This window comes from Panicum virgatum, chromosome 5K, assembly GCF_016808335.1.
Source record: "Panicum virgatum strain AP13 chromosome 5K, P.virgatum_v5, whole genome shotgun sequence".
Taxonomy (NCBI): domain Eukaryota; kingdom Viridiplantae; phylum Streptophyta; class Magnoliopsida; order Poales; family Poaceae; genus Panicum; species Panicum virgatum.
The window spans coordinates 36,841,656-36,864,201 of record NC_053140.1 but is presented as its reverse complement, the minus strand read 5'-3'; the positions used below and the strand labels follow the sequence as shown (position 1 = coordinate 36,864,201).

At 41.5% G+C, this 22,546-nt stretch overlaps 1 long non-coding RNA gene and 1 pseudogene across 1 annotated transcript; both read right to left on the bottom strand.

Moving 5' to 3' along the window:
• Window positions 1–12,619: 12,619 nt before the first annotated feature.
• LOC120710648 lies at window positions 12,620–13,777 on the bottom strand (annotated as a pseudogene).
• A 6,379-nt stretch (window positions 13,778–20,156) lies between these two features.
• LOC120707233 lies at window positions 20,157–21,766 on the bottom strand. The gene is made up of 4 exons (XR_005688889.1): window positions 21,720–21,766; window positions 21,543–21,611; window positions 21,371–21,433; window positions 20,157–20,954 (listed from the first exon to the last, which is right to left on the bottom strand). It is a non-coding gene; the product is annotated as an uncharacterized LOC120707233 (long non-coding RNA).
• Between the last annotated feature and the right edge of the window lie 780 nt (window positions 21,767–22,546).

Here is a 22,546-nt window from a genome sequence, read left to right as displayed (position 1 = left end):
GTTCTTTTCCCCACGGCCAGGGACCCCGTGTTAGAATTTGGAAAAGCCCAGGGGGCTTTCTGCGAAGCTCTAGACTCAGAGGAATAGTGCTCTAAGGACTTCTTTGTAATTTCTAGCAGTAAACTTTGAAATTCAGTAGAAATTCATAGGAAATTCGTAAAATAGAAAATCTGGATGTTTTGGAATCCTCTTGAAGAGATCTATGCAGTAGAATCATAATATGTTAGGCTTTAGTTGCAAGTTTTTGCTGTAGAATTTGTTTTGTGTTACTGGTGCATAATTATTAGTTAATTTTATCTTTTTCTTATGTACTGTTTGAAGTCTTATCTTGTAGTGAAACTTTTATGGTGGTTTGTTCTTGTAACACTAGTGATGCTATAAAAATTTCATGATCAGTTCCCATGTGTATCTATTTATTTGTTTTAATCCTTGTTTAATAGACTTTAATTATGGTAAATAGTTTCTGTTCATAATAAATCATGAAAATATTTTTGCATGTTCTTCTTGAGTAGCTTAGCTTTTACAGGAAGTTGAGCATCAGTTCATGACTAAAACAGGAGTTAAAAATGAATCTTGCTAATCTGTTGTTCTGTTTTGTTTATTTTCTCAGAATTATTTCTGTGTAGATAAAATTATAAAAAATTCACAGTAGCTATTTACCTCTGTGTAAACCTCCTGTTAAATTTTGAGCTTCTGCTTTTCTCTAGTTTGACCTCTGTAATTCAAGCTGGTTCTAGGTGTTGTTTGAATGAATGAATTGTTGTGATTATATGGCTACATGTCTTGGCATGATTTTTTTTTACAGGGTAGCTTAATCTGCTTATGTTCTGTTTAGGGTAATTTTTGCTAAATTTATTACTGTTTGTGTTTTGAGTTATTTATTTATTAGCAAACATGGAATTAATTGCTATAGGAATCAACCCCCACTTATTTATGAAGTTAGTCAACTTCTTTTGTGCTGTTGATCATGATGCCTTGTGTAGTTAAATTTGGTATTTAACTACTCTATAAACGATTGCCCATGTGTGTATTTGTTTTGTTTACTTAGCTTCACTACATCGCGAGTGTGTTTATAATTCTATTCTTGCATTACATATAGATACGACCGCTTTATCGGACGGGACGTACGAGCTGATCCCGGAGTCTGATGGAGATGATCTCGAAGCTCAAGTAAACACTGCTGAACTAATTGAAGCCCCGGACCAAAGTTCGGAAGAGCCTAGGGCTGAAATAGTTAGCAACTACCGAGAAGGCAAGCCCCGGACATAACCTATATTTCAAATTAATATCATTTACTGTATTACTTACTTGTGCATTTACAGTTCTTAGGTTTTGAATTGAAACCCTAGATGCATGATCCTAGGAACCTATGTACTGAACACTAGACCTAAGTTCGAATACTTGCTAAGCTTATAGGACCGGTAAAAGTCGAGTGATTGTCTGTCACTCGCGAGCTTTATAGGAATTGTTTGTTTACTTTCTGTTATCAATATAAGGACGACAGACGGGGTTGTGATCGATATCATGACTTTATGTGAGACCCCGTCTGTGTTGATGAACTTGCTAAGGTCGCGGTGTGTGGTAGCGGTGGTTAAGTTTTTGAAAGTATTAGCCACATGCCGTCAATATGGTACGCGGTAAGCCTAGTAGCCGATTGGACTGGGGAGTGGATATACCTCCCACTCTCTCTTAGGGATATGTTTTATTTTTATGTTGCGCAACACTACGACTTCAAGGGACAAGGGTGGACCGAGCATGGGTGGACCTTGGAGCCCTGTAGTCGGGGAGAGTGGCACTATCCACAAGCCGGAAAGAAAGGTCAACGGTTGTTTGGAAACGACCCGACGGTGTTCCAGACGTGTGTGCTAGGTTTATCCTTGCAAGGTTGAATTTCGATTCAGAATCGTCCGCCTCTCACGATGAAATGAGACTGCTTGATCTCTTTGCCACACAGAGTAATAAGAGCAATAATATTATTTATCAATATTGATGTTTGCTTAGTTTTCTACCATGATTGGTTAGTAGTTGCTTACATAGAATGGTTAATCAACTAGAATCTTGAAAGCTAAAACTTGAAAGTAAGGATCTACTCTTTATTGCTTTTCAGCAAAAAGGAAAACCAGAGCCTCACAAACCTTGCATAGTCTAGCTATAGCGGGCTACTTATACCCGTTGACGGTTAAGTCTTGCTGAGTATTAGAATACTCAGCCTTGCTATTGAACCCCTTTTTCAGGTTTGAGTTCGAAGAGCAGATCGCTAGTTTGATCTATCCATGCTCTTTGCCTCCTGGCTGGTCCGTAGAGTGGGATACGTCTTCGGCCGGCAATGACTTTGACGAGTGATGTCATGCTTGGGCTAGCTTGGCACCATTTTACGACGTGTTGTAGCCGTCGTGTTTTATCTTCCGCTATGTTTAAACTCTGAACTTATGGTTATGGCTTGGATAACTGTTTTAATAAGGTAGGTCTTGTAATAATGCTTTAGAACTGGTTTGTAATAACTTTTATGCCTGTGATGCAAAACTTGTGGTTGTAATATCTCTGGACTCGCCTTCGTGCGGGGTATGCTCGTTCGATCCGAGAACCGGTGGTTGTATCGGGACGTTACCCGACAGACCAAGAATTGTTCCGTTTGAAGTGTGTTTGTGCCAGTGTTGCCTTTATGATGATGGCCTGCGCACTTGAGCCGGGATAATTTAGGCGGTTCTGCCACAGCTGGTATCAGAGCTACGAGCGTACACCAGAGGTGTTGGAACCTTAAAAATCGCTTTTCGTATAAAATTGGAACAACAGGGTATTTCGAAAAATTACGTTGGATTCGTTAAGGTTTGTGCATAGAACGTAAAGTCCTAGGGAATTTACGGGAATTACTAGGTGGCTATTTATGTATGGTTTATGTTATCTGACTTCCAGCACCTTACATTTTGTTAAACCATACTCACAAGCAACTCTTAATTCTTGTAACGACGCACCTACGTTGAGGTAAGAAGGTAAGGATCCTCAGTCAGCTGAGGGAGTCTGACCTTCCCGTCAGTGATGCGAGCCGAACGCTGCCCTAAAGCAGTGGCTTACTTGAGGTGCTTCCAATATATCGACGATTAGTTGACTATATTGGAAGTAAAGTGTGCTAAGTCAGTTGAGGGAGTCTGACCTTCCCGTCGGCGATGCGAACCGAACGCTGCGCTCAAGCAGTGACCTACTTGAGCTGCTGCCAATATACTGACCTCGGTCGACTATATTGGGAGTAAAGGAACTTGTGAATACGCCTCTAAGTAGCGTATGATAACGTTGGCCATACGGCGAGAATTGTATGGCTGCCGCTTCTATAGTGAGCGGTAATGTTTGGGGACGCTTTCATGAGTGCTGGCATGAAAGGTTCATTGGATATATATATATGTTTTGTCAATCTTCTGCAGGTACACTAACCACGATTCGATAAGTTAAGAACGGTTAGAATGTATCGACTAGCTATATAGGGAGAGCCGTATTTATGTATGCCACCGTGCTAATCACGTAAGCCCAACGATAGTTGGCAATTGTTTATCTTGTGAGGACGTTCAGGACGTGCATGCATATTTGGTTGATGTTTGATTTTGTTCCTAGTATTTGAAATTGTTACATGAGCTTTTTAAGGAATTCCGAGTATGAATCCTCATAGATAAGTGTTAGTGTGCTTAAGCCATAAGTAAGTTAATTTTGAATTTAGAGAGCATGCTTGTTGAAATGCTTAGATTTTCTTGGTTGAAAACGATGGTTTTGAGTCATGCCTTCATCCTAAGCCCCATCTTGTTGTTATAAGGATCTTTTCATTCCTTTGAATTGCAAATGATGAACCAGTACCACTTGGATTACCAGTTTGGAAGATCATGATCCTTCCTACTTGCCAAATCTCTTCATTGTACATTTCTAGGCTGTTTGATGAATACCAAAGATATTGCAAATTCTGTGACATGGATGCTCATCAAATTTTAGCCTATTGAATCTGTGAGACTATATTTTTTTAGTCCAATCACTATTATGATCTCTGTTGATTAGCATCGTAGCACAAGAACCCTGTCTATTCGATCGCCTAAGATCTATCTAGAAATCTGACTTTCTTTTGTATCTGGGAAAAACAAAATTAATTGGCCTAGTATGTGATCTGATCTATAGTTGATCATGTGGAAAGTTTTGTTCGAAAGCGAGTTCTCTAGCTACTACTAAATTTTCCCTAGTTAATGAAAGAATTACGCATTGCAGATGGTGCAAGGGACACACAATGCTCCTGTAGGGTTGGGAAATGCTTGTGATAGCGGACAGCCACTACTGTCCAACCTGGCTGAACTCGTGGCTACCCAGACCAAACTACTTCAGCAACTTGCTCAGAGACAACAAGAGATTTATCAACTCCTACAGCAGCAACACCAGCTAGGGGATGGGTATAATGTTCCCCAACCTCTGGTTGCGGATTATCAAGAGCTCAATGAAGAAATAAAGGAAACGAGGGATGTTTACTTAGACTCCCTAACACCACTATCGCGACCTCCGATGGAATTTAAGGCTCGCCAAGCAAAGCATCGGAATCTCAAGCATTACCCAAGCGACATAGACTTGACTGGGTGGGAAATTACCTGCACGGATTTCATCCCACGTGGTGGTTCAGGCAAAATAAAACGTTGCTTCAATTGTGGGAATCCTAACCACTTCGCTCGACACTGCTCCCAGCCTAGACGACCAAAAGGGGTCAAGATTCTATGCAGAACAACAAAAATAAGGGAAAGAGACAGGATAGTTTACAAGGAAAGGTTGGAGACACCCCACTGTCCGATCTCCTTGAAGGTGCACCGGTTATGACGGGTATATTCTCTATTCTCAAACCGTCTAGCCCATACTTTGCATATCAAAGGGAAATCTCATTATCCTCCTTGCTCGTATAACTCTCCTTGAAAACTAAAAAGAGTGGCAATCAAGAATACTAGAATAACATGCAGGATCATTACTAGCATGGTTGTTGCATGGCCATTATTTAAACATGTGCATCATGGGGCTCAATTACAATTAACATCATATGCATCTGGGAAGGGTTTTGCGTTTATCACCTAACCCTCCGTCTTTCTTTCTAGCCATGCACATTATCTAGGTTGCTATATTTTTACCTTGTCGTGGTGTCTGTCACTGACTAATGGTGCCGCGACGGGATCTAGGGCCTCGTGTGTGCTGCAGCCATACGTTTGTGCCACTAGAAGCGCGCTGGTATCTTGGTACGTGTAAGCAATACCCCGACAATCCATTTTTTGCGACTTGAATATTGTGTTAACTTGGGGTTTTGATTCGGCCAACAAAAACCGTGAGTTTCTGGTATATCCTTCTGGGTCACTAACCAGCATTGCAATCATACATCTCGAGGATGCATCATTCTCATGGTCATCGAGCATATGCATCTCGCATCATAATGATTAATTTAATCAACGGTTTGAGCAAGACTGTCCTTGAGCAAAAACTCACCTTGATATCTTTTCTATCTAGATTCACCACCAGATTGAGACCTTGATTCTACCAGAACTTAGGTCCTCTCTTCCTTGCAAGGTCCTACTATATGTTAGTACTAGAATAGTCCACCAGTCTTTTCCAACCAACTTTGATGGTGATTGTGATCTCATGTTTTATCCACCGACTCTTGCTGCAAAGAATGAAGTCCTGGAGCCTTTAGTGTGGAAAAACAATTGATTAGTTCACACAATCACACAGTAATTCCTCTCGCTCATAATATCATACATTGTTTCTTGAACTTTCACTAAATTTTCAATCCTTATCTACAAAGGATCAGATCGTCAACATCAACCTTCGCTATTGTGACTTTGTCCTGTTGGCTTTGATGGTTAGTCTACTCCTCTTCCCTTGAGAGTTTTCGTTCGGAATCTCGGGACGAGATTCTTTTTAAGGGGGGTAGGCTGTGACGGCCCAGGTTTTTAAATAGCCAATTTAGGGTAATTAGAACCAAATTATGCATCATGTGCTTGAATTGCTTGAAAAAGGATCTTTTTGTAAATATAAAGGTTATATGTGTAATTATGATTTTATGCAAGGTCCTTTTATAGTTAATTTGAATAGGGTGTGCAATTATTGCTTTTGTGAAGGGTGTTTTTGCAAAATTTAGTGCATTTATTGCATGGCAGCAAATTTTGCTTTTAAGTCTAAAGTTAAAGTGAAATTGCATTGAAAAAGACAAAATTCCTGGAATTCAAAATCCCTCCTATGTTTTAAAAATTAGCTCTTGAATCTTTGATCAAATAAATTTTTACTCAACATCAAAGTTGTAGGTCTTGAAAAACTGAACAACTTTCATGTTGGGCACTTTTTCATTTGAGCCCTAGATTAATAGTTATCAATGCTTTACAGTGGTCCCTGAAATTTTGGAAATTTTGTTTAGGTCCCTGTCTTCTTCCCCGGTCTGCTCGCCTGCTCTGTTTCGTCGCCGGTGCCGTGCGCCGCCCGCCCGCCGCTCTGGGCCGGCCGCAGGCTAAGTCCCGCTTCGCCGCCGCCCCACGCGTCACCCCTTGAACCCTGGACCCACTACCCCCTCGCGCTGGTGCCCCCTCCCTTCGCCACGCCGCCCAGAACCTCCTCGCGGCTGCCACCTCGCCGCCGCCGTGGCCCGAGCAGCGCAGCACCCCGGACTCCCATCTTGCGTGCGCCTCAGCACCCCTGGAGACCCAGCATCGCAATCCACTCGCCCTCTCGCTCGCTCTCTACCCCGAACCCGCAGAACACCGCCGCCGCCCCGCGTGAACTCCGACAAGCTCACGCCCGCCGTCGACCCGCCCCTCCGCAGCTCCTCCGCCCTCGCTGACCACTCCGTTAGCTGTGCCTCGTCCTATCGCAGCTCCCCAGCCCCTTCTTCTCGCCCAACCCCCACGGGAACTACCCCGCCGCCGTAGCCGAGCTCCAATCGCCGCCGCTCGCCGTCGACACCCCATCTCCAGCCCTCCTCTCGAGCTCCAAAGCCACCCAAAGGTGCGCCTTGGCCTTCTTAACCTCCCACGCCCCTCCACCCTCAGCCGCTGGCGCTCACCGTCGCCGGATTTGGCCGGCCATCCTCCCTCTGTTCTTTTCCCCACGGCCAGGGACCCCGTGTTAGAATTTGGAAAAGCCCAGGGGGCTTTCTGCGAAGCTCTAGACTCAGAGTAATAGTGCTCTAAGGACTTCTTTGTAATTTCTAGCAGTAAACTTTGAAATTCAGTAGAAATTCATAGGAAATTCGTAAAATAGAAAATCTGGATGTTTTGGAATCCTCTTGAAGAGATCTATGCAGTAGAATCATAATATGTTAGGCTTTAGTTGCAAGTTTTTGCTGTAGAATTTGTTTTGTGTTACTGGTGCATAATTATTAGTTAATTTTATCTTTTTCTTATGTACTGTTTGAAGTCTTATCTTGCAGTGAAACTTTTATGGTGGTTTGTTCTTGTAACACTAGTGATGCTATAAAAATTTCATGATCAGTTCCCATGTGTATCTATTTATTTGTTTTAATCCTTGTTTAATAGACTTTAATTATGGTAAATAGTTTCTGTTTATAATAAATCATGAAAATATTTCTGCATGTTCTTCTTGAGTAGCTTAGCTTTTCCAGGAAGTTGAGCATCAGTTCATGACTAAAACAGGAGTTAAAAATGAATCTTGCTAATCTGTTGTTCTGTTTTGTTTATTTTCTCAGAATTATTTCTGTGTAGATAAAATTATGAAAAATTCACAGTAGCTATTTAATCACTGTGTAAACCTCCTGTTAAATTTTGAGCTTTTGCTTTTTTCTAGTTTAACCTCTGTAATTCAAGCTGGTTCTAGGTGTTGTTTGAATGAATGAATTGTTGTGATTATATGGCTACATGTCTTGGCATGATTTTTTTTACAGGGTAGCTTAATCTGCTTATGTTCTGTTCAGGGTAATTTTTGCTAAATTTATTACTGTTTGTGTTTTGAGTTATTTATTTATTAGCAAACATGGAATTAATTGCTATAGGAATCAACCCCCACTTATTTATGAAGTTAGTCAACTTCTTTTGTGCTGTTGATCATGATGCCTTGTGTATTTAAATTTGGTATTTAACTACTCTATAAACGATTGCCCATGTGTGTATTTGTTTTGTTTACTTAGCTTCACTACATCGCGAGTGTGTTTATAATTCTGTTCTTGCATTACATATAGATACGACCGCTTTATCGGACGGGACGTACGAGCTGATCCCGGAGTCTGACGGAGATGATCTCGAAGCTCAAGTAAACACTGCTGAACTAACTGAAGTCCCCGGACCAAAGTTCGGAAGAGCCTAGGGCTGAAATAGTTAGCAACTACCGAGAAGGCAAGCCCCGGACATAACCTATATTTCAAATTAATATCATTTACTGTATTACTTACTTGTGCATTTACAGTTCTTAGGTTTTGAATTGAAACCCTAGATGCATGATCCTAGGAACCTATGTACTGAACACTAGACCTAAGTTCGAATACTTGCTAAGCTTATAGGACCGGTAAAAGTCGAGTGATTGTCTGTCACTCGCGAGCTTTATAGGAATTGTTTGTTTACTTTCTGTTATCAATATAAGGACGACATACGGGGTTGTGATCGATATCATGACTTTATGTGAGACCCTGTCTGTGTTGATGAACTTGCTAAGGTCGCGGTGTGTGGTAGCGGTGGTTAAGTTTTTGAAAGTACTAGCCACATGCCGTCAATATGGTACGCGGCAAGCCTAGTAGCCGATTGGACCGGGGAGTGGATATACCTCCCACTGTCTCTTAGGGATAGGTTTTATTTTTATGTTGCGCAATACTACGACTTCAAGGGACAAGGGTGGACCGGGCATGGGTGGACCTTGGAGCCCTGTAGTCGGGGAGAGTGGCACTATCCACAAGCCGGAAAGAAAGGTCAACGGTTGTTTGGAAACGACCCGACGGTGTTCCAGACGTGTTTGCTAGGTTTATCCTTGCAAGGTTGAATTTCGATTCAGAATCGTCCGCCTCTCACGATGAAATGAGACCGCTTGATCTCTTTGCCACACAGAGTAATAAGAGCAATAATATTATTTATCAATATTGATGTTTGCTTAGTTTTCTACCATGATTGGTTAGTAGTTGCTTACATAGAATGGTTAATCAACTAGAATCTTGAAAGCTAAAACTTGAAAGTAAGGATCTACTCTTTATTGCTTTTCAGCAAAAAGGAAAACCAGAGCCTCACAAACCTTGCATAGTCTAGCTGTAGTGGGCTACTTATACCCGTTGACGGTTAAGTCTTGCTGAGTATTAAAATACTCAGCCTTGCTGTTGAACCCCTTTTTCAGGTTTGAGTTCGAAGAGCAGATCGCTAGTTTGATCTATACATGCTCTTTGCCTCCTGGCTGGTCCGTAGAGTGGGATACGTCTTTGGCCGGCAATGACTTTGACGAGTGATGCCATGCTTGGGCTAGCTTGGCACCATTTTACGACGTGTTGTAGCCGTTGTGTTTTATCTTCCGCTATGTTTAAACTCTGAACTTATGGTTATGGCTTGGATAACTGTTTTAATAAGGTAGGTCTTGTAATAATGCTTTAGAACTGGTTTGTAATAACTTTTATGCCTGTGATGCAAAACTTGTGGTTGTAATATCTCTGGACTCGCCTTCGTGCGGGGTATGCTTGTTCGATCCGAGAACCGGTTGTTGTATCGGGACGTTACCCGACAGACCAAGAATTGTTCCGTTTGAAGTGCGTTTGTGCCAGTGTTGCCTTTATGATGATGGCCTGCGCACTTGAGCCGGGATAATTTAGGCGGTTCTGCCACATTTTATATGTACCAGAGGGAAAGGGTGCCTATTCCCGAAGAGACATGCCCCTTCGGGATGGCCCTTTCGAGAGTTGACCCTTTCGTGGATTGGCCTTTTCGTGAAAGGTAACCGCCTAATACTAAACTAATTAACTATTACAAAAATTGATCATTAATTCTAATTTCTTCGTAACAATGGCCCTGTTTTGTTTGGGGCCAAAAAAATTTCGCGAAAACCTTTTGCACTTTTGACCACTAATTTAGAGTATTAAATAAAGTTTAATTACAAAACCACCTATAGGACCCTGGTAAATTCGCTAGACCAATCAAATGAGGCCTTTGGCCGCACGATTAGAGGATGGTTAATGTAGCATCGTTGCAGCAAATCATGGATTAATTACCATCATTAGATTCGTCGCGAAAAGTTACACCCATCCCTGTAAAGGTTTTGCAAATAAACTACATTTAGTACTCCATGCATATAAGATTTCATCTTCGCGAAATTTTTACTGTAGAAACCAAACATTGCCGCGTGTCTCGAATCTGTGACTCATAGCGCCGACTGTCCCTGGACCGTTTTACAATAGTTTAGACAGTTGTTGTCAATTTAAAGAAAAGAAAATTTTCAATTTCAATTATTTTTAAAGCATCAAGATGAGATTCATCTTTGAAAATTTTTAAATTATGCGATACATATTATAGATGCATCATTAGGGAATTTTTGTGAGTATAGATTCTATAGAAAAATTTAAGTTTCTTAGGAAGAGCCAAATTTTATCATTTTTTATTTAGTTTTATAGAATTTAAAATGTACTCGACCATTTGCATACCTGATTTACGCAAATGCAAATTATTGAGTATATTTTAAATTATATGAAAATAAATAAAGAGTACAAAATTTGGCTCAAATTTGACCCTTCATAATAAACTTCAAGTTTTGCTATAGAATCTATACTCACAAAAATTCTCTAGTGATACACCTCTAATATGTATCACACAGTTCAAATTTGTCAAAGATGAAGCTCTTTTTGATGCCTTAAAAATTCAATGAATTTTGAACTATTTCTTTCTCTAAAATTTTAAGTTTTCAATTTCTTTTGGTTTAAATTTTACAAAATTGGATTATTTGTACTCTCCTCTACCACTCTGCCAATTTTTATGATTTTTGAACTATGTTTGCTGCCTCAATTGAGTGAAAAAAGTAATAAGGGAGAAAAATATATACAAAAGATGTAAAATCGCTTATAAACAGCCGAGCATGGTAAAATAAACGATTTTGATAGTCGGGGGAGATTGGATACTCTATTTTACAGTTGAGAGAGGAAAATTAGACTTTTACGATAATTGAGGGAGGGAAAGTAAAACTTTTTCCTTTAGCTTAAGAAACTTTAGTCTATATACCTTCTACTAAAGCTTCTACCTTTTCATTCTTTATTCACACATTGCGCGCGCGTTGACACACCCATCTTTTCCACCTCTTCTCTTTGCTTTTCTTCCCCTATTTTCTATCTTTTTTAATAATTTTTCCTTTCTTTTTACTTTTTATTTATTTTATTTTTTTCCTTTCTCTTTTCCTTTTCCTTATTTTGCTCTTCTTTTCTCCGTAACTAACTTATTTCCCATTTTCTCTCTTGTATAACTTTTTGTGATATATTTTTTCTGTAAACTACCATATAGATTTATTTATTTATTTTGTAAACTAAATTGTTGAGAATAATTTATTCATGATTGCAGATGTTTGTTCTTCCTGTAAAATGATTAAGTTCATGTGTGGAGCCATCTTGGTCCGTTGTGGACAAATTAATGTTTAATTTTTTCACTTTTAGACTAAATTATTGGCTTGTATAAATAATTTGTTTTCATGTGTGGAGCCATGTTGTTCCATATAGAACAATTTGTTCGCTGGATACAAGTTTAGACTATTTGTTTGGAATGTTAAATATTTATTCACATTTATAACTAAATTATTCAACGTCTTGGACTTATTTGTGTCTGAATATGGACTCATATGTATTGTGGTGCATTACTTTGTCCTAGTTTAGATGCAAAATTCCAAAACTATCACATCAAATGTGTGTGGCACATGAATGGAGTATTAAATCTAGACGAAATAAAAAAACTATTTGCACAGTTTGCTTGTAAATTACGAGACGAATCTAATGAGCCTAATTAGCCTATAATTAAACAATAAATTGCTACAGTAAAACTACATTAAACATGTGCTAATGATGAATTAATTAGTCTTAATAAAGCCTTGTAATTACAGACGAGTTTTGTAATTAGTTTTGTGATTGGTCTATATTTAATACTTCAAATATGAAAAAAAATTCGTTTTCGAAAATTTTACATGAAGCAACTAAACAAGGCCTTTGTAATAAAGAACTCTGTAAAAGAGCAAAGAAAATCCTCAAATTTCTGCTGATCAATATCAGCCTAGAGGCGGAGAAAAATTACAACATATGAAATTACCTATTGTTAGCACCTACTAATTAGTCTTTTGAGAGTTTTATGGTTGAAAAAATTGCCATTGTCATATTTTAGACATGCACATGTATAGGTTAATAATGTTGATAGACGGTGTACAATGATACACGTACAATACATGTATCGTCCCTATCTTTTTCTACTCCATGTATTTTAAATTATAGTTCACGTTAGGCTTTAGCTTTGTATTTCAAACTTCTCAAAATTGGAGCAATTTTAACTTTCAAAAACAGGGAGCGATTTGAGTTGCGACCAACCTAAACCCAAAAAAAAAAGTGACGCATTAGAGAAGCTACGAGGAATTAACCCAACATATGTCCGGTGCGCACGAACAGTATCCCACGTAGAGCAAGATATTGAGCTTTGCCAATTGCTAGATTCGTTGCCGAAACGGCATGGTAGAAAATCCATGGATGCATGATGTACCACTCCCAACCATAGAGGCAAGACATACGGTGCAATTGTACAAATGCTACACGGCCATTGGGCGGTTTTGGTTGGGATTTGGGATATCTTGATTGCTTGCTTCCCAGTTGGAGGCAACCAGGCAGCAAGCACCATCAGTCATCAACTCTGGCGCCGTCGTAGCTGCAGCACAGCGCCTGGAGAGCGCCGCCAGCAGATGCTTTGCCCTCCGACGTCTCCGCGGGATCATCGTCGTGTGCCTTGCCCTCCGCCGGTCGGCCGGTGCCGCCGCCGTCGCGCATCGCCGCTTGGAAACGATAACCACGGGCCGGTCGGCAGCTTGCCGCTGCTTCCTGGTGTGCGCTGGGTGTCTGGCGTCCACGGTCCTGGCCAAAGACGCCGTCAAGAAGTCCTCGTCGTCGCGGTCATCTTCCTCCTCGATCCGCTTGAGGTAGCCGGCGGCGTTGCGGAAGCGGATGGATTTGACCAGCGCCTCATCAGCTTCCAGCTCCAGCTCTCGCAGCGCGTCGCGGCCGTCGGTGACGCGATAGCGGTTGTGCAGGGACTCGAGGGCCTGCGCCGGCGCGACCCGGGCGCGCCGGGCGCTGAGCGAGCGCGCCTCCTCCAGTGCCGCGTCCGCGTCCATCTCGCGCCTGCCGGCGCGCGCCCGGGCCTCCAGCGCCGCCATGGCATCGTCCCCGCCGCCCTCCTCCCGCGCCGCGGCCCCGCCGTCGTCCGCGGCGCCGCGCCGGGGCTCTATGCCCCGCGTGGCGCCGGACTCGACCGCGTAGTCCGAGCTCCCGGGGTCCGTCTTGAACGCGATCTCGGCGGAGCAGCGGGGGCACCGGATTTAGAACCGGAAGACCTGGATGGCGCCCAGGTAGCGCTCCCCGGCGGCGTCCTGTAACATTCCGTCTCCCGACCGGTCTAATTGGTAGGCCAAACCGGTCTGATCGGTTGGGCGCCTACCAACTCAACATTATTTTCTCCCGGTGTTATTCTTTCACTCAACTCTATTTCTTCCCCGTTGAGCCAGAGACGAGCAGAGCTCGTTCCACAGCCGCCCCGTCCATCGATCTCCTTCCTCCGGCCACCATGCTTCAATCCTTTGCGCACAGAAGTTCCCCACCACCTCCACCTTCCCCAACCTCCAGCCTAGCCTCTCCTCGGCCGAATCAGCGAGAATCGAAGCTCCAAGCCTCCATGGACAGTAGCTCCGCCCTCACCGTCGATCCGCCTTTCCGGTCGTCCTCCGCCCAAATAAACCCCCAAAATGGGTTCGTGGTGAGCTCCTCATCCTCCCCGACCCCTTCCTTCGTGGATTCCGACGCCGAGCCGCCCGGGACGCTGCCGGCCATGGCCATGGCCCTGCGCCATTGCTCGGCTAGGACCGGTCTAACCGGTTGGATATACCGGTCTGACCGGTGTGCCCTTTTATTTATTTAACGAAACTTGCAGGTTGCCTAACAAATTAAGGAAAAATCCTAAAAATACAAAAGTAGTTTTGTTGGAATGCTTAGATCTAAATCTCTAGGGGCAAAATATTAATTCTTGTGAAATGACATTTTTTTGCCTCCGATAAAGTTTAGGTTGTGTTTTAGAGTTGTTTAATTATTTTTGGTAAATAGGTTAGTCCAAAAATTATGAAACTAGGGCAGTGGCTTGCTTTAGGAATGTGTAGTTCATTGCAAAAGTTACAAGTCTAGAAAACATCGTTTAGTATGGTAATCAACGTATCCCTGTACTAGTATGTTTATTAGATAATAACTAGTTTATGTTTGTGAAAGATATTGGCGCATATAATTAACACATTTTATCGGTGTAGTGTCATGTTAATTTTTTATTCACCATTAGAATGCACGGATACTCCAGAAAATTTGTACCCGGACAATCTGAGCTAAAACCCGGAGTCTCCGGACATGTGGGTTTGTAGCTTCTTAATGGTTAAGTTCATCATGAGTAGGCTTAAATAAATAGTCTTAACTAGCTTCTTATATGAAAATTTAGTACTTAATTATGAATTATTCCTAAACTAGCATATTTCCCAATTAATTAAGGTTATACTTTTAAATAATCTCTTAGAGTTGTCTAACTATTTTAGCCTCCTATGTATAACTTCTTTGAATTCACCCAGAGGTTGATTGAGTAAAGAAAGAGTTTAGTAGCTGCAGCTTGCAATATATATACTTAGGACATTGCTCGGTTAGGACCGGTCTGACCGGTCAGAGGGACCGGTCTGACCGGTAGTGTGCTTTGGGTAATTCGGACCGGTCTGACCGGTCTAACCGGTGTGGCAGCAGCTGAGCGGGTAGGGTTAGGGTAGTTGGTCCGAATCATTAGCAATTCCCCTCAGTTATGGATTGTTTTTGTAAATATGTCATTCATATATGCATTCTCTCATATTATATGCATATGCACACATGTAGATTCCGGTGCATGCGATATCGTGACTGTGGAACAGGCGTAGCCGTGAAGCCCAAGAGCTAGCGAAGCAGGATTGAGAAGGGATTCGTGAAGGCCCGGCCCAATGGTCGGAAGGGCCCAAGGCTGAAAATAAAATTAACACTAACTTAGTGTTACCCTCAGTCAAGCCCCGGTGCTCATCCTTTTATTTTAAATTATGACACCTATATTTATGTTTCTATTACTTGTGCATTAGGTTCAGAAATTGTTTGGAACCCTAGTTGCATGATCCCTAGGTTCCCTCGAGTTATACTAGTGTGTAGAGGACGTTAGAAATGCTATGCTTAATAGAACTCGGTAGAAGACGAGTGATTTTGGGTCACTCGCGAGATATAGGGTATTTAGTTATTTGAATATATGGAATATTGAATTATGGTAAGAAAGGAAAAGAATTTGGAGACCGGGCGGGGGAAAGTTAGCCCCGTCTGTGTCGGTTAAGGACCGTTCGTTGTCTGGCCCTGTGATTGAGTTTGAACAGTACTAACCGCATACCGGGAGTAGAAGGTAGTCGAAACCGGTAAACCGAGTACTGCTTTGCTTCGAAAGTACAGGAACCCGCACCCAACTCCTGGGGCGAGTCGAGTAGTCGCGGAGAATTGGGATGCATATGTTTACTTTTGGTGGTCTCACGTTGAGCTCGGCTGACCATATGTCGTTGGGCTGGTTCCTGTAGTTCGAGGCGGGGAGGGAAAAGATTGGTGCGTGGGGTCCGACGGGGATTTTGCGTGCCGTGTTGGTTAGGTCCACCTTGCAAGGTTAAATCGGATCGATTCGCCGTCAGTCACTCTCGGATATGAGCACCTTTATCACAGCACCGCATCGTAGAGATACAATATGAAATTTAGATTATACATTTATGATGATGGTTACATTGAATTATAGTATGTTTGCTCTACCATGTGTGCTCTAGTTGGTTTAAGCAAATAGTAGATTATAGATAATCTATATAGAACCTGGAGCTAAAATATTGAAAATAAGAATCCACCTTTTAGATGTTTTTTCTGCAAAATAAACCACCAGTCAAATGTCTTGCATGTCTAGATATGTGGGCTAAGTATACCCAATAGTCGGGTAAGTCTTGCTGGGTATTAGTTGCTCAGGGTTTGTTGTTTACCCTATTTCAGGTTTAGGAGCTAACTAGGTTACACATCGGTGGGCTCGATGTGGCGCCTTGTCTTCACGTCTCGGTAGTCCTCGACTTATCTCATTAGTTTTATTTATTCTCTAGTAAAAATGCTCTGTAAATTAGATTATCTTCCGCTGCTATCTTTTCTTTTGCAAAGTTTAAATTTAAAGCTGCTTTGTGAAAGCCTTAATATTATTTACTATTTTGTAAGTTTTTATTATGTTGGTACTCTCTGCGCTCGCCTTGGTGCGGGACTTCTGGTGTGTTTCGATCGGCCTGTGGGTTGGAAATAGCCTGTCAAATTACACTTAATTAAACTAATGCGTCAAATGATGGTGGTTACACTTAATTAAGCGTTTTAACTTGACGGATCTGTCAGAGTCCTCCTTGTGGGCGTTGAACTTGGTGCCCCGGCCGAGGTACTCGCCGCAGGCCGCGCAGCGGAGGGTCATGGGAAGCATCATGCGCACCTTGATCTGGCCGTTCGTGGGCCGCCGCCGCCGCGGGATCTTGGACGGGTCGAAGTCGTGGGGGTAGTACTTATTTATCACCTTGCGCTCGCCCATCTCGCCGCGCCGGCGACGGAGCGGTCAGCCGGACGAGACGGCGAGATGGATCGCGCTAGGCGGCGGCGCGCGATTGGTCGGTTGAACAGGGGGATTATTTTGATTTGATGGAGAGCTCTAACCGAACGTGAAACTGGATCAGAATATGAGCACACCCACCATATAGCAGAACGATCGTCCGAATCGTATACATATGGAGCGTATTGGGATTTTTTAACAATAAATTTTCACTCAATTAGTCAAATTACATAGTAGTATATCTGTATATGTATATAAAAACCCTATCAATTGATTTATTTTTTAAGAATTTTTATAATCTATACTTTTTTCTAAAGCAAGCAAGCAATCCTCGGTGAGTTCTGTCTCTGTCAATTTTCGTCCGCCCATCGTAGAGTTGTAGAGTTGTAGCGTACCCACACGTACACCCAGTGTCGTTGGCCGTGCCGGCCGCCGTCGCTCGACCCCCCGCTGATGCCAATCGCCATGCCCGCGCCGGCCGCCTCCCCTGCTCCATGCCCCCGCACCAGCCGCCTCCGCTGGCCCCGCAACGCGGTGTCCATCCGCCCTGTCCCAGCCGTTGTTGTCTGCCCCTGTGCCACGCCACCCAACCCAGCAGCGGGTGCGGTTCGACGAGCCAGGCTGAACTGCCAGTGCTTCATGGGCGGCGATGATGCCGGTGCTTCATGGGTGGTGGTGATGCGCCAGGAGTGCGGAGGCAAGAAGGCACGAGGGAGAGGACATATTAGATGGAGGACGAAGTACGTACGATTTACTCCGGAGAAGATAGGTACAATGGTCAGTTTATATAGCTAAAGAATCGATAAATTACTAAACTTTAATGAACCGGAAAAGATAGAAAAAGTATTGTAGTAGATCCCATCTTCATAATGGCATACTAGCGAAATCAAAATCATTTGTTGGATGGCATTTCGATGAAACTCACTTTTAACGATGGCATTTTTCTCTGGTGCTTGCTGTCGTCTTTTACTTCATTTGCATATTTGCATATCTTGAATGCATCTTTTATGAATGAATTTGATTTTTATCACTTATAGCAACGCACGGGCACTTTACTAGTCTATATTTATTACTAAAGCGACTAAGGTTTCCACTCAAATTTTTTAATTTGATACGTTAGTTTGGTCCACCTGTGTTATTGACAGGTGGACCTCAGTCCATTCCGTATACGAGTCGGACCAACCCCCTCGATCCACGACTCGATCGCGTAGATTCCTACAAATTAACATACATGCACCAATATATATCCGATATTTAAACCAACTTTATCTGGTACAACGCACGGACATAATTACATAGTGATTAATAAAAATGAGAATCGTTTGGTCGTTATACGTTAAGTTTAGAGTATTTGTAGCTGGAAAGATCATTTGTACCTAAAGAGAAACTTGCTCCATGTATCGGTGTTGGATTCTAACTATTCACTGTCAGGCATCTGCCCACATGTCGTGCAGGAGGACTTTAGCAGAAATTTGATGGCATGTAAGATTGTCGAATACTAATGGCTGTTCGTGGTTTAATGTTATTCTTTTTTTTTCTAGCTGTGGGTCCCATATTTCCTATTGGTCGACGCTGCTGTCAGGGGCCGGGTTCACAATATTCTTTCATCATTTCATGGGTGATGAGTCAGAGATTCTCTGCGATAAAAGTCCACCCCACTACATTATTTGGTACCGAACTTTCAACTTCGATACCCGTCATTGACAATCTCCAAAAGAACAAATAAGAAAACGAGACCATTCGTTGACCATTCTAACGCTCTGCAACCAGCAATTGTTCAGCGACAGCTGACAAAGTGACAAAGCACAGTACAAAAAGCTTACGCATCCATTTTTTCCCCCTCGAAAGTTAGCCACTCAACTCGACACTCTTTTTTTTTTTGAGGACCTCAACTCGACACTCTTAATAAGCGAGTTCAGATGAAGCAGAGTTCCAAAGCTATCTGTGTCATTCTTTATCGACGATTATCATATTTCAACCATGGTGTCCGGGGCTCCTTTAAAAAGCGAAAAAAAACATTTTCTCGTAGTGCCTCTCGAATTTTGCATCAGGATATTTTTTTTATAGAAAAGGCATCATTTGTTATATAACCACTAGTAGGGTGCACGTGCGGCACGCACGTGTTTTAGAAAAACCAAATAAAAGAATTATGTTACAAAAAAATATGTATTCATAGCCACATCTACCATTAGCTTGTAGATACAATATTTAGTACATCGTTCGATACAAATTTACCCAAAATAAAAATTTGAGATATACAGATCATATGGACATGACTATACATACATGCAATCCATTAATGACATCGCAAGAATTATATAGGAGGGTAAAAGTAAAAGTAAAAATAAAATATTTGTATTCGTTATATCTTGATTGTAGCACATCTTTTTTTTTACAAAAAATCTACATATGAACGCCACATCTAACATACATATTATAAAAATTTAATGATACACCATGTCGCCAGAATTTAATTTTCTACTCATATCCCATTCATGATGGACTCCGGTGTCACTGCAAACAATTAAAGTTCTATTAAGTAAAAAAACCCAATCAGATTGACCCTTTGAATTTATAATGTAATAGTGATAACCAACAACATCTACACTAAAAAAAGGATACATCATATGAGATACCTTCATTTTGAAGACCGTAGAATATCTCTGAAAACAATATTTTTGGTTCTTTTGCTGGTGGGATCAAGATCTTTGTTAGGTTTAGCCAGCATCCATGTAGTTGAATGTGAAACACCTCTTGATAAGGCAACATATAGCTGTCTATGAGAGAAAACAGGCTCTGGAAGATAGATCTCAACATTCGGTATAGTTTGACCCTGAGCTTTATTTATAGTCATTGCAAAACTGAGTCTTCTTAGAAATTGTTTCCTCTTGAACTTGAAAAGTAGTGAAATATCCTCTGATGGAGACAAGGGAATCCTTGGTATAAAAACTCGATTTTCAGCATGCTGTACATTTACAATTTCACAATCAATTGCATTGTCCTAAAAAACTTTCACTATAATCAAGTTCCATTGCACAGTCCATGATGAGGATCCAGATTTCGAAGGAGTATGACATGACAGTTCTTCTTAATTTTAAGCTCATGCGGAGGAAGACCATTTGGAGTAATTGAGTTCAGAAAATTAAGATGATAGTTATTAGTTGAGTCATCATCTACGGAATCATGACTGTAGTAAACCTTTTCATTTTCAAGAAACTTTCCAATCATCACCGCATTGAGGCTATCAACATACTCATTTCTTGTTGACAAGATAGCACGCTCGCGCATGTAACTGATGGAGGTGCAGTTCGTAGCTAGATCCGAAAACACATATTTATAAAGATACTTACAACCTTTGATACTGCTTGAAACTTCAACATTGATGTGGCAATTATATCTCATCAGGAGTGTTGGATTATATGGTACAATCCATCTATTATCCAACCATTTCTTACGCACAAATACCTTGTGACCATCATTTCGTCTTCTGTATATAGGATATGCATCCTTTTCTTGCTCCGTGGTCTCACTGAACTGCTTAGGGTATCTGAAACAACAAGCACCATCCTGCATGCAACCACAATTTCTGTTAAGAACACCACAAGGGCCATGCATCATATATTTGCAGACAAGTTTGTGGAGAAGCGGGTATTTCTTTTCATCCGGAAGTTCTGCTGAAATATATTTGTCAAAATCATCTGGCCCACTAAGCTTTGAACTGCTGTCCATTATAAGCAAGAAATGTTCATGCGGCAAACCTCTTTTCTGAAACTCGGTAATGTGTGCCCAAGCTGCCACTTTCCCAAAGAACCCCTTCTTAATAACAAAGTCATGGAAATCAATGAGTTTTGCATGACAAACCCTCGCCACAATATCTGGTCTATCTTGAGGTGTCTGCCCAGGCAACAAAAGTTATGTGATCTCCGGCCAATACGGGTTGCAAGTCATGGTTAAAAAGTAATCTGGCTTTCCATATTTAGCAACTAATGACATTGCATCCATGAATCTACACCGCACATCTCTATCACTTCCAGAAAAATTCTTAGATAAAACAACCAATTTACCAGCCTTCAGACCTCTATGCTCTCCGGCAGCAAGGGTGTCCATTATACCCTGTCATGGAAAACAAATCCACTCAAATCAAACAGCACATATCAAAAAATTCATAAGAGTAATGATAAATGCTAGTAGTCTAATTAATTATACTTGATAGAGATCAGCTCTAATAATTTTTTGGTGTTCTGGATTGGAGTACCAATCTAACCACAAACTTTCTATTTTGACATACATATCCACTATCCATTGCTGAAAAAGCCTTCCACCATGAAAGAATATATTAAAAACTCCATTCCGGATCTGCATCATATAGCAATAATACTCTCTTGCGCTGACATGTAAACATTTTCCCCCACCTCCTATTTTTTAAACATGAACAGTAATAATAATAATTAATTATATAATATATATTTATAGTTAACCAACATGAAATTTTTAGAAAATGTATCCAAGACACCGTGTATAAAGTTTACCTCCTTCACCGTCCTCATCCATGGTGTCATCACAGTCACCTTGTTCCTCACAAAGATCTTGAACTGCACATTTAAGAATTTGTAGTTAAAGCACTTTAAATATGATAAAAACATGATAGAAAGCAAGGAAAAGTGTATTATTGTGGTGAACCACTAGCCTGTGACATCTTACTCGCTGTTTCTACATGTTTCCATTTAACACCCGATCTATATGTCGCTTGTGAATTACCCTTCGGAGCATCTGTTTTCAATAGAGATATAAATATATGTTACTATGTTATCAGCTTTAAACTAAAATGAATATAATGTATAATATATTAACCAACAATTAATATTATAGATGACATACCCTCAGATTGTCTCTTTGTATATTTCCGTCTAGTTCGCGAAAAGTGTGAAAGGCCCTTGTTTGGTTTTGATAATTGAGTGACAACTTAGGTGGACTAATAAGTGTTTATGTTGAGATACACAGGAGATTAGTCCACACAAAGACACTAGTATGAGCAACGTGTGCCATGGAGGAGAAATGGCTAAAGGTTGATGCTATGCTCATATAGTGTGATCGAGGAGCTCATTGCATATGAGACATGACATGGAGTCATGTGACCAAAGTGGAGAAGATCAAGACAAGGCTTGGCTTGATGGACCGGTTGCAATGGCGAAGGGCAAGTCAAGGCTTTGAAGCGAGGGACCGCGAGGCGGTGAAGCTTGGGCAAGATTTGGCGGCGATGGACCGAGGCAATGGTGAAGAGCGAGCAAGGTCAAGATCGATGGACCAAAGAGGTCATGTGATAATATGGAGTGGATCATATCATTCAAAGAAGATCAAGCCAAGTGTTGACTCATGATGATGATCAAAAGGCTTGATGGAGTTTGGTGCTTGTGTGTCATCAACATTTGGGAAGATAAAATGGAATGCGCAAGGCAAATGTATGACTTGTAGGGCATTTCATTTCACCGGTCAAAGGTTGTGTAGAGAAGTGCATGACCGGATTTAGGATAGATGGCCGTACTATCAAGAGGAGCAAATTTGTTTGCATATCGGTCATCTAGTGCCACTTGAGCGATCTAACATTGCGATGTTGCTAGGATCGAGTGGCGTGCTGAGATCAAGTGAAAATCCTTTGAAAATGTTTGTGAAATGCTAACACACATGCACATGGTGTTGTTCACGTG